Source organism: Aythya ferina (genome assembly GCF_964211825.1).
Source record: "Aythya ferina genome assembly, chromosome: 4".
In the NCBI taxonomy this organism is placed as follows: Eukaryota; Metazoa; Chordata; class Aves; order Anseriformes; family Anatidae; genus Aythya; species Aythya ferina.
The window spans coordinates 15,556,917-15,571,452 of NC_140300.1; the positions used below are offsets into that span (position 1 = coordinate 15,556,917).

The following is a 14,536-nucleotide window of genomic DNA, read 5'->3' on the forward strand; positions in this document are numbered from 1 at the left end:
CTTCCAACCAAAACTACTTGTCTGATTCTGTACTAGTGCTGTACCTTAGCAAATATATCCTCTTGAAGCACTGGAGACCATAGTGTGCACCCTTAAGGTAGCCTTGCAGGAGAGAGCCTATCTCCATCAGAGACAGACCAACCAAGTCATGATGGACTGAACTGATGCAGTGCAGCTCAGTGTTTCCACAACAAGTACACGTGGCCCCAGACTGATCCTAAAAAACATGTAAACACCTTTAGGTAGCACTATACCTCCAAGGAGCCGATGCAACTCTGAATCAATGGCACAGTAAATCTCCAGATGAACATCTACAGGTAATGAAAGTTTACTGCATTGGGAAATAAGTTCTTTAGTTCATATTTACCTTCCATGTTATCTTACATGAATCAGTGCAGCATTTCAGTCCTTCTGGCCCAGCCTTTACATGCAGTAGTGCAACTGAGCCTAGTGGTTCCCATAGATTGCACACATTGCATCTCTCACTAAGTAGCCAGATGTGGACTTCTTCAAAATGTCATGAAGTGACATTGGACATAATCACAGAATGGCTGAGGTTGGAAGGAACCTCTGGTGGTCATCTGGGCCATCTCCACTGCTGAAGCAGAGCCACTGTGGGGCCTGAAGCAGGTTGCCCAAGCCACATCCAGCTGGTTTTTGAATATCTCCAATGATGGAGATTCCACAGCCTCTAGGGGCAACCGGTGTCAGTGCTGACTCACCAGCACAGTAGAGAAGTGCTTCTTGATGTTCAGGAGGAACCTTCTGTGTTCATGTTTGTGCCCATTGTCTCTGGTCCTGTCACTGGGCACCACTGAAAAGAGCCTGGCTCCAACATCTTTGCATCCTCCTCCTTTATAGACATTGATGAGATCCCCACTGAGCTTTCTCTTCTACAGGTGAGCAGTCCCACCTCTCTTGCCCTTTCCTCAAAAGCAGAGCAGCTCTCCGAGCCTGCAGGCTGACCAGCCCACTCAGTCTTCTGAGGAGTGTTCAAAAAATGAATGGGCAACATAGGTCTTCAATTTACATATAAGGTTTTACAGTTACACCAGGAAAAAAAAAAAAAAAAAAAAGTGATTTCTTAACTGTTTGATGTGGGGCATCATGACATAGCTTTCACCTGACAAGTCTCAGACATTTCTGTACTCATTACCAAATACTTCTGAGATCTTGGCCAAGCTTCCAGTTTCACATTCCATATTACAACTGCGATTATAACTGTGGCCCTTAGTTTGTAAACTGTTTTCCTAACTCCTATACAAATCCATGTCTGTGAATGCATATACAATATGCTGTAAAACAGATGACATTTTCATTGAGGGAACAGCACACGGAGGCTGCTGCTCTCTCCAGCTGTGAGACACAATTGCACGTGGCTGCAGTAAAACATGATGCCCTGACACTCCCTCAGCTTACACGGTTGTGTTATGGCTGGAATGGGCTGGTGGCCTTGGAGAAATGCTACAGCCTCTGCATGTATTGCTGCAAGTGCACTGCCTGATGGCTTGCCGTGTCCTCTGGGCAATGCCAGGTCACAGGGCTGTGGTGGTTTTACTCAGCTGGGCAGCTGAGCTCCACCACAACCATTCTGTCACTCCCCTTCCTCAAAGGGAAAGGGGAAGAAAATACGATATAAAGGGCTCAAGGGGTGAGATAAGGACAGGGAGATCACTCGATAATTATTGTCACAGGCAAAAGAGACTCAGCATGGGGAGATTAATGTAATTTATTACCTATTGCTAACAAGCTAGAGAAAATGACAAACTAAAAGCAAACTAAAAGCACTGTCCCCAAATCCACCCTCTTCCACCTCCTCCCCCTGAGCGGAACAGGGGAACAGGAAATGTGGACTGTGGTCAGTCAATGATGCCTCGTCTCCACCGCTCCTTCACAGTCACTCTCTACCCCTGCTCCACAAGGGGTTCCTCCCATGGGATGCCGTCCTTCCCAAACTGATCCTGTGGGGGCTTCCCACAGGCTGCCTCAAGAACTGCTCCATGGGTCTGTACAATGGGGTCCATCCCATGGAACAAGCTGCTCCAGCACGGGTCCCCCACAGGCGGCAGCTCCCCCCAGACACCCTGCTCCTGCATGGGCTCCTCTCCACAGGCTGCAGCTCCGGCCCAGGGCCTGCTCCTGTGGGGGCTCTCCATGGGCCGCAGCCTCCTCCAGGCCACATCCACCTGCTCCACCGGGGGCTGCTCCACGGGCTGCAGTGTGGAGATCTGCTCCATGTGGGACCCATGGGCTGCAGGGGGACAGCCTGCTCCACCAGGGGCCTCTCCACAAGCCACAGGGAAACTGCTGCTGCCTGCCTGGAGCACCTCCTGCCATCCTACTGTGCTGACCTTGGGGGCTGCAGGGTTGGTTCGCACTCCTCACTCTCCCAGCTGCTGTGTCATAGCAGCCTTTTTCCCTTTGCTTAAATACAGAGGCACAAACAACATTGCTTATTGGCTTGTCTCTGGCCAGCAGCAGGTCCCTTTGGAGCTGGCTAAAATTGGCCCTTATCTAACATGGGGCAGCTCCTAGACTTTTCTCACAGAGGCCACCCCTGTAGTCCCCCGCTACCAAAACCTTACCATGTAAACCCAATACAAGGGTCAGAAGCAGAAACATGCCTGAGGATAATTAGCTTACAGTCAAATTTGCGGTGTGAACTGAAAATATCATCATGAACACAAGCTTTGGTTCTGAAAAGTTAGGTATATATTCTGCTTATCTCAAAAGACTTCACAAATAGCTCGCAAGCAGGTTTTGAAGTTTAGCCTCTTGTAATTACAGGCAGAAAGCTGGATGGGGTCCCAACATGCTTCACTCATGGGGCTGCCTTCTGCAACCTGGGTATGTGTGAGCAGTCCTGTGTGCAAAGCATTGTTCCTACAAACCAGGTCATGAGACCTCTGCATCATAAAACCATGTTAAAAAAAAAAAAAATAGAAATCCCAGCTATTTTCTAAAAATAGACAAGTTTTGCTGGGAAAGGGGGAGAAAATAAGTGCTTGCTGACAGCTTAGCAGAGACAAAAGAGGTTTATCATGGTAGTTGACAATGTCCTGTAGAGACATGGGTTCACGAGCACATGACAAAAAATGAAATGAGTGAATACTCTTCTAGCTCCAACCCAGATATTGCAGATCCTTGGTAGCATACCATGACCAAGCTGAGATATACAAACAATACATATATTGTTTGATAATACCTTATATTTTGAGAACATAAGTGGAGAAGGGAAAGGGTGAAAAGGCAGAAGTTCAAAATAAGAGTTGAAATTAATGTATTGTATATTTAAGGTATCAGTATTTGACAAAGGAAGTGGATATAAATGGAAACTAAACTAAAACTGATGTTTCAATCGACACAATATATCTCTGCTACTAGTCAGCTACAGCTGTGAGAGATTTTATTTACCAATAAACAACTGTAAAGTTGTACATGTGTTTTGGTGTCTTAATAAAGTTGAAAAAAAAAAATCACCACCAACAACAAAAGTCCAACCCACATCTGAGGTTCAAGAAAAACCTTTATAACACTAATTTAAGATGTGTAGGGGGTTCCTCTAGTCCACGGACATATAAAAAGCATGACACACTAGAAAAAAAAAAAAAAGTCATTTTTCATTCAAAATCTTTGTCTTAAGCAAGAAATGCAAATTAAAAGTTTTGAGATCATTTATTATCCTTACATTTCATAAAAACAGGAATTTGGCATTTACAATATCTTGAAGTTTTATTTTAGACTACAAGTTTGTTTCTTTTTTTCCCTCATTTGCAACAGAATACAACAGAATAGATGAGGACATAGATTTTCTTCCCTTCTTATCTTTTTGCAACTCCTTTTATTATGCCTAAAACACTGTTTTTTTCATCCTCTCCATAGAACGTCTGTCCTCATTGTCTGGGAATTGAATGACTATGTTTAAAATAATGTCTTTATTTTTGTAAATATAATTTTACAATGGAACAGGGTGACACTTTTTAGCTGAAGCCTTGCATTTGCCTCTTTTAAGCTACATCATTATCTTTTCTTATTCATCTATTTGTTTTACTGAGAACTTGTTCAAAAAGTTATGCTTGTTACTTTATGAAGTTCAATCATTTTAAGTCGAATGAACGAAAGGGAGAAAAAAAATGAAGTAAACAGATCTTTCAAAGGAGAAAAAAATCTGAAAAAAAAAAAAAAAGCTCACTTTTCTTTCAAACAATTCAGTGCACTTATGATGTCGTAAATTATAAACTTTATTTTGGGTTATATTTTCTGGCTGAGATACAGAGATTCTCAGAAAATCAAGGTTTGAAATAGAAAGTCAGCAATAACCTAATTTGGAATGCAATGAACCTAAGTGGAAGGGACAGAACTGAAAGTGCTGCCACTTGGGAGTTGTGAAAAGAAATAGAAAAGCCTGTCATCCTTCTTTTATTTTTAAAAGATGTGAGCAAAATAAAAGCTGAAAACATGCGTTGTGTTTTCATTTTGCTGTGCCTCTGCTAGACGCATTGTTCACACACCCTACCGGTATATAACATGACATGCCACAGTTCTGCACTCAGATTGTTCGCTCTTATGTTACTGCTCAAGTATGCATTCAGAAAAGAGCCAACAGATATAGTAGATTTATTCTAGTTGTTGAGGTCAAGGACTCCTTTTTTTTTTTTCCCCTTTGGATTCAGCTGAGAGGGAACTTTTTCTTCAGTAACAACAGAAAGGCTTTCTGCTTTGCAGTCTACTGTCAGTGTGCACCACTGATACAAAAGTATTGGAGAATATTTTTAAAGGAAAAATCAGGAAACTATTTATCAATAAGAAGCACCAGTGTTGTGTCCAGTGCCGAAGTTAGGGGGCTTTCTGCAGAGCACAATATCTGCATGCACTGTAATTCAGACTCCAGCTGCTGGAAGCTCTTGCAAGTCATGTAAGTAAAGGGCTTTACTTTGCAGAAGCAAACTTTATGTAGTCTCTTGCCTCATAAAAACTCTTAGATGATCTGAACTTCAGCTGAGTTTCCTTATACTAGTAGTGTTGTTTTATCTTGCCGTGTTCTTCTGAATAATGCATGCATGCAGGCACAATAAATTACTAACTTATCTTTCTAGAAATGTTTTGCTCTGAGTAGAGTGAGAAGCAGGATCTGTATGTGGCTCGGGCAGGCTGTGCTTGCTTTTATGATCACTGACAATTGCTGTTCTCCGTTTATGATCAGCATGGAAAACAGTCTGTTTTTTTACAGTTCTTGTCACAGTTATTTCAAGAACAATGGGAAGCTGGCAGCAAAATGCAAAACCTGTGCAAAGGAAATCAATGAGCACAATGCTAGTTTATGAAGCAGCGTCAGTAAACCCAAACGTGGTGTGTAACCCCCATGGCAAGCTTGTGGTCTTGTGGGACTTTATATCCTCTCCTGTGAGGCTTAAGAGGTCACAGATTATGTGATGGTTAGTGGGAACATTAACTGATACTAGAAATATTTTAATTGTTTTATAAAAATGCATTTATAAAAATTTATAAAAATTATAAAAATTGCTGATATTTAAGTGAATCATTTTATGTATGATTGTTTGGATTTTACTGCAGGGGATGGATCAACTTTCCCTGATCTTCACTGTGTGATTTAAGATCATGAAGTATTTCCTTGTTCTCTATTCAGTTCATGTATGCATTGGCATCAGAAGAGACAGGTAATGAAATCCCAGATTTCTCTTGTAGTCTGTGGCTTTTAGTCCCTGCCCCTTTGATGGCTGCCCACTTGCTGGTGGTGTGTTAAGTGAAAGAAAACTGGATTTTGTGCCAAGAAAGATTGATTAGCTCCACTGGCCAGGGTACAGCTGGTATTATCCTGAGTGAGAAATGTAATGGGTCCACCTGCATGTACTCAGGGCTCCCACTATCCTTCTGCTCAGAGAGCTCCTAGCCCCTCACATTCCTTGTGGCCCTTCCAAAAGTACCTTAGCCCTCTGACATTGCATCTGCTATTTGGTTCATACTTTTTCCTAGCTCCCAGTAGCTTGTAGCAGGTAATTCCCTCCAGACCCACACAACTCTGCACACAAACCCTCACAGAAGGCACAAACCCACAGGGCAATATCAACTTTATTTATTGCAGATATGCCACCATAATCACCCCAGGTGCTCAGAGGAGCACAGTCGCTGTCCCAAAGAGCTTGCTGCTGCTCCCAGCCCTCCAGCTGACCTTAGTTTTCACAGAAATGGAAGGGCCACATGGGGAAAGTGGCACTCAGCATCAAGGGAGATGCAAAGGGAAGACTCCCCTGGACTTCAGCCAGGCAGTCAGACCTGGATGCTGAAATAGCGAGGAGATTAATACACACGCAGCGCTGTGGAGCTGCTCCCAGAGAAATAGGGCTGCCACCTCCCTGAGTGCAAACGGGGAAAGGCTCCGCAGAGAGAAGGCTGCAGGCTGGAAACAGTCATGTTTGGAAGGTGCACTGGCAGGAGTTCCTCAAAGACGCGGGGTTCAGTGTGAAAGCCAGACACCTCTGCTGATGGAGGAGGGAGATGTTGCTTTTCAAGAGTGTTTGGAGAGTGACAAAAAATGTAATTGAGATCTGAGGCAACTCTTTCATTTTCTTTGCAACTCAACTCTCACATAACTAGCTGGTGTAACCGCACTCCAGGGAGAAAATAGCAGTTTGTTATATTTTTGGAATTTATGTATATTCATGTGTTCCATTAGTCTCTTGGCAAACGCATCTTTTTAGCTCTAAAGCTTTCTGAACCTTTCATATAGTCCTTTGCTTTGAAGCAACAGATGTTTGCGATAAGCAGATGGTTATGGCTTTGAATTTGAACATCTTTAAGTACTTTGTTGTGTATGTTTTATGGGGAGGAATGTACTCTCTCTAACTATGCAGAACTGATGCATTAAATGAAAAGTATCCATGTCTGGATGCTTGATGTCACTTCCTCGCTTGCAAACCAATAAACCACATGTTCTTCAGAATTTTTTGTTGGGAGATATTCTCACCCTATTACTCAGCTCGTGTTTTCAAGTTACAAACCAACTGTGAAATACACCAGTCTGATGTGAGCTCAGTCAAAGTAAACGAGCAACAAGAAGAGTTGAAGGAGCTGCCCTGGTTGTGAATTGCGTTCTTGCTTTAATGTATACTGTGAGCAGGCTGAAATCTTCCTCTTGTGAAATTTCCCAGAGGAAATAATGCAGTGCCTATGAAAATAACGGAGAAGAAATCTTTTAATCTTTCTTATACTAAAATTTCATTTTTCAAGAGGTATGAAATTTGATGTGTAGGGAGTCTAAGAGCATAAGATCTTAGACCAGGAATAAATTTGGTAATACAAATTGAAAGAATTAATCTTAAATAAGAACATAACTTTCATTTTCTTTCAAGAAAAAGAAGACAGATAAACTGATTTAATCCAAATATTTTGCTATTGGATATTCATTTATGTCTCTAAAAATATATGGTTCTTTTTTCCCTCTCCACCTAACTTTCAGATTTGAACAGTTTGTTTTCCAAAGAAATCTCTTAAGGCAGCCTGTGACATGTGAGAACACTGTTTAAATTTGAATTAGTTGATCTTAAGGATGGATTATTGCATAGTTTATCAAAGGCTTTATTAATTATAATGGCACAAGATATGTTATTTCATCAAGTTAGTGTGTACAGAAGGCACCAGCCTGACCTGAAAGAAGAGAAATGCCTCATTTCAAGCAATCTTTGGAGTTTTTACTTCCATATTTGAGAAAGAACAGGGCTGTTGGATGGTTCATGGTACTGGAGGGGTGCTAGAAGGGCTCCGTGTTGATGCAGGATATGCTCTGTCTCTCCACTCCCTCTGGGAACCTTCTTTTTCACTTCTCCAGCATGTAGTAAAACCCCTAGTGACAGGCTGTCCCAGAATACACATTTTTTCCCTTTACACACCTCGGGTCATCCTCATTGCTCTACAGTACTGAGGCTGGAGTTCAGCCTTACTGGAGAAAAAAGGTCTTGGGATGGAGAAAGGGCCTGGTGGGGACGCCATGCCCTAGCATAGTTCGTGGTCCCAACTGCCCAGGGTTTGGACTCGAGCAGCATCTATGCATTTACATGTATAAGCAAAGTATGCCCACTTGTAAGCAACAGGTGCAGGTTGCTAACCCCTGCAGTTTGTTGCTCAAGGCTAACAGCTATTTTCATTACTGCCTTGACTAGCTGTGCTTTTCTTGCTGGTTGCCTCATCCAGATGCTGTCTGCTAAGTTGGTGGCACTGGTCATTACCCAAGACAACACTGGACTAACAGAACCAACAGTTTAATCAAAGACAGCAGTTCCCTTCATTCCAATTCGAAACTGTTAAGATCTCTTCAGTATCCATTACTGCGGGCTTAAAAAATAAAAATAAAATAGGGAAAACAATGAAGAGTTCTATTCCATAGCCTTGATAACTATTACTTGATGATATGAGGTTAGAAATCTACATACAAATGAGGAGTTGTGAAAACTGCTGATTGATGGGCTTTCTTTTTAACAATTCTAATTGTTTATAGGCTGCAAACACTCAAATATCTTGAAAATGCCAGACAGTGCTCTGCTACCTTACAGCAATATAGCTCAGAGGGAGGCTCTCCTAAATTAATGATATGAAGATACTGCATTTTGATGTGTACCAGACTTCTCTTGTATCTCTCTCGGGATCTCTCTCTCACTGTCTGAGTCTGGTACAGCACCTTAGTACACATGTATTTGTCTGAATGCCACCTTTTGGGTTTACAGACATTAGTACTGAGGCAAGATTCAATGGCTGTTAAACTGAGATCATCCCGGAAGTCTGTGAAGATGCAGAAAAGATAAGGTACTTTCCCTGAATTATGGAAATATGCATCCATTCATGGTCACCCACAAATAAATAGATTCTCTGTGAAGAGGTAATGAGAACAACTTTTGTTGCCGTGCCTTGCTGCTGTGTGCCTATAGTCTTTCCATAGGGTCAGAAACAGAAACAAGTCCTCCAAGACAGCCAGAAAGCTCCCAACCTAAATGTCAAACAAGACAGTCATGAAAGCAGACACCAAAAGGAGCAAAACATCCAGATGGAGAGCCCAGAGTTACCAGTACTGTTGTTCTACAAGAAGCTCTTGGCAGCTGGGGCATCACAGTTTGCAGATGGAAGGCTGGTCTGGAGGCTGCTCAAAGCAAGCCACAGCAACAGAGGGTTGCAGTGGCTTCATGGCCTTTGTGCCTGTAGGAAAATCAGCCTGCTGGAATAGGTACTGTCATCCCTAGGTTATCAAAACGACTGATAGCTAACGCAGCCTGTCTTTGAGTGACTGCCAATTTCTGAAGCTCAGTCAACTTAGCAACATATCTGAAATATCTTAAGATATCTTGATATCTTAAATGTAGTTATGGGGAGGGGGGGAAATTGCCTGGGCTTATATTCCAGAGGGAATTACTTCCGTTATATTTTTAACATTTCCTCTGTGGCTTTTAGGATGTTTCCTGAAATCTCCAATTACATTCACGTAACATCTGCCTCCAGCTTTTTCTAAAATATCAGTGAAGCAGACTACACAGTAATTAAAATAATTCTTTCTGTGAACTTCATCTCCCTTTTGGCTTATCAGCTGATGCTGCAGCAAGTAGTTTCTGCCTTGATGGGCTGTTGATAGATAGTTCCCTAAGATAGCTTACTCCCTCAGCTAACTTGTCCCTCCAAGGCCCTTGATAGAAAAAGAATCAGTATTCACCACAGATTGACTTTGACAGTTATCATTAGTTCAGAGTTGTGGCAGCACAGAAGGCAATTGGTTGATGTTTGGGAAAAGATGACAGTACAGAGAGTCACAAGAAAGGGTTGCGACTGGCTTGGATTTTTTGTGACAACGGGGAACCAGGTTCAGCATCACGTTATTACAACACCAAGGACTCTGCCAGCACACCCTGATCACTACGGGTTGCACATGGTGCTTATGGACATGGTTCAGTGGGTGACATTGGTGGTAGGGGGATGGTTGGATCAGATGATCTTGGAGGTCTTTTCCAACCTTAATTATTCTATTCTACCTCAGTGCCCACCTACCTGCAAAGCAGCATTAGCATGTACCCTGAGTCTCCTTTCTCGGAGGAAAAAATCAAGACTAGGGAATCCTGGAGGTTTACATAAAACTTTCAAGATTCAAGAGAGCCAAAACACAAGTGTCTGAGCATCCCCAAAGGGTAGAATAATTCCCAGTTACAAGACTAAAGATTTAGACATTAAGCAAGCATATTGTGTTGACCCTATCATGTCTCCTATGTTCTGCTCCTTAAAGAAAATCCTCTGTTTCTGTGGCCATTCCTTGTTTAGAAAGGAAACTGTTCAGATTCCCTAGTAAAAGTGAGCACCAAAGGTTGCAGAACAAGAGGGTAAAAATCCATATGAACTGAAAATTAAGGTATTTTATCATTATAATTATTGACAGCATACTACTGTATTTCTGTAATTTGCAAATGGGGAATATTCTTCTTTTATTTATATATGCTTTTGAACATTACTGAAAATATCATAGCCCAGGTGGGAATCAGGGAAATAAAAGGGGGTGGGAGGGAGAAGAAGAAAAAAAAAGAAAGAAAACACACACACACACACACACACACACAAAAAAAAAAAAAAAAAAAAAAAAAAAAAAAAGTCAGCATGTGAGAAAAAGTCTTCATGTTCGTCTTCCCTGTGGAAGGGAATGATGCCATCAGTCAGAGAGCGTGCAGAGGTGGCTGGATGAAGGTGTTGCCAAAGACCATCCCAATAGTCTATCTACGCTGTGAATGTCACACTTGAAATTAGTTAGCAACAGCTATGTCACCTCGATTTGCATGCTAATACAGATGGTGCAGGAAGGCTCTGGAGAGATGGATCCACAGTTAGCTGGCAATAAAATCTTTGGCTTTTATGAATCACTGAAATTTCAAAAATTCTCAGGAGTGTATTTATCTAACATTGCACCTTGCCTCTTAAATGAAGAACTATCCCATTGTGGCCGCATCTATGATGTCAACTCTTCAAGGAGAAATGGATGTCACACATTATTTTTCTCTGAAAACAGCAGGTGGAGAAACAGCTTTGGACATTTTTCATGTACATGAGATATGACAAAAGCTGGCTTATTATCAGACTGCTGGTTGAGCATAGACCTATGTTCAACAGTACCAGACCCTGATACAGAGCAGGAGATCCTGTCCCAGAATAAATCAATTGAAGGGGAAATATAAAATGCTTTTGTTTTCACGAGATGAGCATTGTTTTCAAGACAATCCCATGACAGAATGTTTTTGAGCTAAATGGCCCTTTGCAAAATGCGAAGGGACCCTGGCTCCATTTTGTCTCGTGGGCAGGGAAGGAAGGTGAAGGTCTGGAGAGACACTTCTGCGCATGGGGTGGTGGTGACTGGTGCTCTCCCAGTTGCAGATGAAGCAGGGTATTTTGACATCTGTGGCCCACTCAGCGTAACATTTTCTCACTGTTTTCCCCATAGAATGAGTTAAAAAAAAAAAAAAAAAAAAAAAAAAAACACTCCTCTAGTACCTAAGCGCTAACAGGGATTTTTTCAGTGTAGGTTTATGTAAGTAGTATTTTGCTAACAATTATGGAAGTTATGACTACATTTATGTGGTCAGGGCTGTGTGCGTATTTGTTCGTATTGATTTCACTGTAATGTTAGCTTAGGTGGTATTCTCCGGACTGTGGATATATTTTCCCTAAACTGACAGGGTGTTATATGTTGTAGCTTTGTGTCACTTCACTGTCTTTGAGGGCTCAGCTTTCATGCAGGTGCCTAAAGCAGCTCTTAAAGTTCACACTCTAATGCAGACAGGCTGGTTGTCTAATTTCTGCTTCACATGGCTTCTACCATCTTTTCTTCACTGCTGCCAGTGTTTTCTCTGGCTTCCCTGGGGACACCAGATGCATCTAATGATTCCAGTTCCAGCTTCCAAGCTGAAACAGATCATGGACAGCAGCCATGTGTTGTTCAGATGCTTGCATGGGAGGGAGAGATCTTTTTCCTTTTTCCCTTATTGAACCAATTCACTCAATAAGAACATGTTTTAGATCAAATTGGCATCACTTGTAGCTAATTCCAACCTTTTCTAATTTTTTCCTGAATTCCAGCCTTTTGCTCTATCCTAAATGATGAAGGCACTGTAAAAGAAAACCTGTGCAACAGGACAGTGTACCTTGTTCCTAGCTTACATGATAGGGCAAGGAAAGTGTTTCAACTTAAAAGTTGAAGGCCATAGCCATTGAAAAATAAGACAACAGCCAGACACATGCTTGTCTCCAGTGTTGCATAAGTAGACATAATGCATAATGTACTGCAACATCACAGCAGGTCTCCCAAATTGAAAACAAGGAGGAATAAAAGACTACCATACCTTGCCTCTTAAATCCCACGAATGTGTTGTCTGTGTTGATTAGTTACTTTGATTTGTGCTTCCCAGCACAGTTCATTTTTCCTTTTAATAAGTGTTCGGCTTGTAAATTGTCACTTGGATTGATAGTATTTGCACCAAACAGTGTAATTAGGCTGGAGCGATGGAATATATTACATTGTTTGTATTCCATTATGTTTATTCCAGATGGTTTTTGTCACTGACTCTTTTTCCGAGCTGAGCTGTTAATAAACATGGGATAAATCTAATGAATAAATTTTCTGCACTTGGTGTAGATCAGTGGTGGTGTCTGAGATGGGGTTATGCCATCAAGTAATGGGCTCTCATTAGAACTGCAGAAATTAATTCTCACTAACATATGAGAAGGGAACAGAGTCCATGGGTAATGAGTGGTTGAAGAAGACATTTATGCTTTTTTTTTTCTTTTTTCCTTTAGAAGTCATCTTTTCAGACATTAAAATGAGGTTATGATGAGTTCACAGTTGTAGCGCTTTATTGCTTCTTTGGATGAGGGAGGTGTTTTACAGTAAAGCTGCAGGGCAGGTACCTGGGTTCAAGCCTCTCATCTGCTGGAAAGCTCCTCTGAGCCCCGGAGCAAGCTGTTTTGGACTGTGCCTCACTTTCTGAACAAATGCTTCTTCTCTTCTGCCTTTTACCTGCCTTGTCTCTTCAAATAGAAGTCATGCTAAGTACCTGCCCAGCCTGGAGATGCAAAAATCATTACAAAAAAAGAACTGGAACATTTTGGAGAAGAGAATTCCTTATGGGATGGAAACACATTGTGGAAATCTACATGGCACCGGGGCTCTCTAAGTCTGCTCATTTGCCAAAGTGACGTTGACTGGAGAAAACAGAAAGCCAACTAAATGATGTGACAGCAGACCTTGGAAAAGTCATATCACTTAAGGAGCTTTCCAGTAGTGGCCTGTGTAGTTTTTCCATCAGAAAGGAACATAAGAAATCCCAGGATGAAACAAAACATGATCCAAAGCATATATCCTACCATCTTTTAAAAGCTTTAAAAAGGTGTCTGTGCTGTTAAGGCCTCACAAGGCAATGTGTCCTCAAGTAAAAATAACAACAAAATAATAGACAGCAACAAAAACCCTGTGAACACAATAGGCTCACACATGCCTATCAGCAACAGGCCAGGGAGCTCAGTTGGTCCCATTAGCTGGGTGGCAGTGGGTCTCTGCCGTGGTGGATCCCAGACCTCTGCCAGCCTGGCTGCTCTCATAATCCACCCTTGCCTGTGCCACCAGCTGGGAGAGGATTTTCCCTTACAAAATGACAGAACATCTTCCTTTATGCATTGTTTCCAGCTGCATCCTGGAACGAGCAGTGAAGGATCTTCACTTGCTGAAGTAACGCCTTCAGCCTGGCATTGCTTTTAAACCTGGGAGCTGGGTTCACGAAGATGGCACATCTTAGATTAGCAACTATGCCATATAATAGTAATTTCACTGTGCATCCCTTACATGCCCCTTTCAGACATATGCCAGACAAACTGCCACTAGAGAGAAAAGATTAAACTGCTCCGTTGGCTGGCATTTGCGAATGTTTCCTGGAACACAAGCGGACAAGGAAGGGGAGAGGAGAAATAAAATGTGCAATAATTCAAGAAGACCCCAGAACAGTGATCTGAGAAAGTCAGGGAGAGCACGGCTGTTTTGGTCATTGAGGTATAAGGAAAATGAGGTTAACAGCCCATGCCCAGGGCTTTGAGTGTCCCTCCTGGGCAGGCTGTGAGGCACGAAAGCGTTAACCCTCCTGGAATAAGTACAGGACATTCCAGCACTTGAATTCACACAGTAAAAATAAACCTCTCACAAGGCGTGTTGCCTATGGGGTTTATGCTCTGCTTTTGGATTCAGTCCTTTAGGAATGCAAAGCCCTTCTATCGGGGCTGGGCTCTAAGAGCACCTTTCCTTTGCTGGATTGCTGCCAAAGGTGGAACAGGTCTGTGGTAAGGAAGTTACAAAGGTCCACATCTCCCTGCAAGCCACTTGGCCACACTATTTCCAGAGGCCTTGATTCATCTCTGGCCAGTGCTATAGCATCCATTTTTAAAGATTGAGGGCAAAATGCTTTCCTTCCTGTGTGTCCTACTCACCATGGTCCCAGGAACCTCTGAACGTCCACTT

At 42.2% G+C, this 14,536-nt stretch overlaps 1 protein-coding gene across 3 annotated transcripts in view; it reads left to right on the top strand.

Annotated features, from left to right (window-relative positions):
- The window catches only part of C1QTNF7 (C1q and TNF related 7), a 50,218-nt gene that overhangs the window by 11,647 nt on the left and 24,035 nt on the right, over positions 1-14,536 (top strand). The window contains exons 1-2 of one of the 3 annotated variants that reach the window (XM_084517965.1): positions 4,648-4,915; positions 5,575-5,678. The exons of 1 other annotated variant lie outside the window; for it this stretch is intronic. The gene's annotated coding sequence lies outside the window, so the exon portion shown is untranslated. Of the gene's footprint in view, positions 1-4,473; positions 4,916-5,574; positions 5,679-14,536 lie in introns of those variants that run through there. One more of the 3 variants, XM_084517963.1, reaches the window with a different exon arrangement.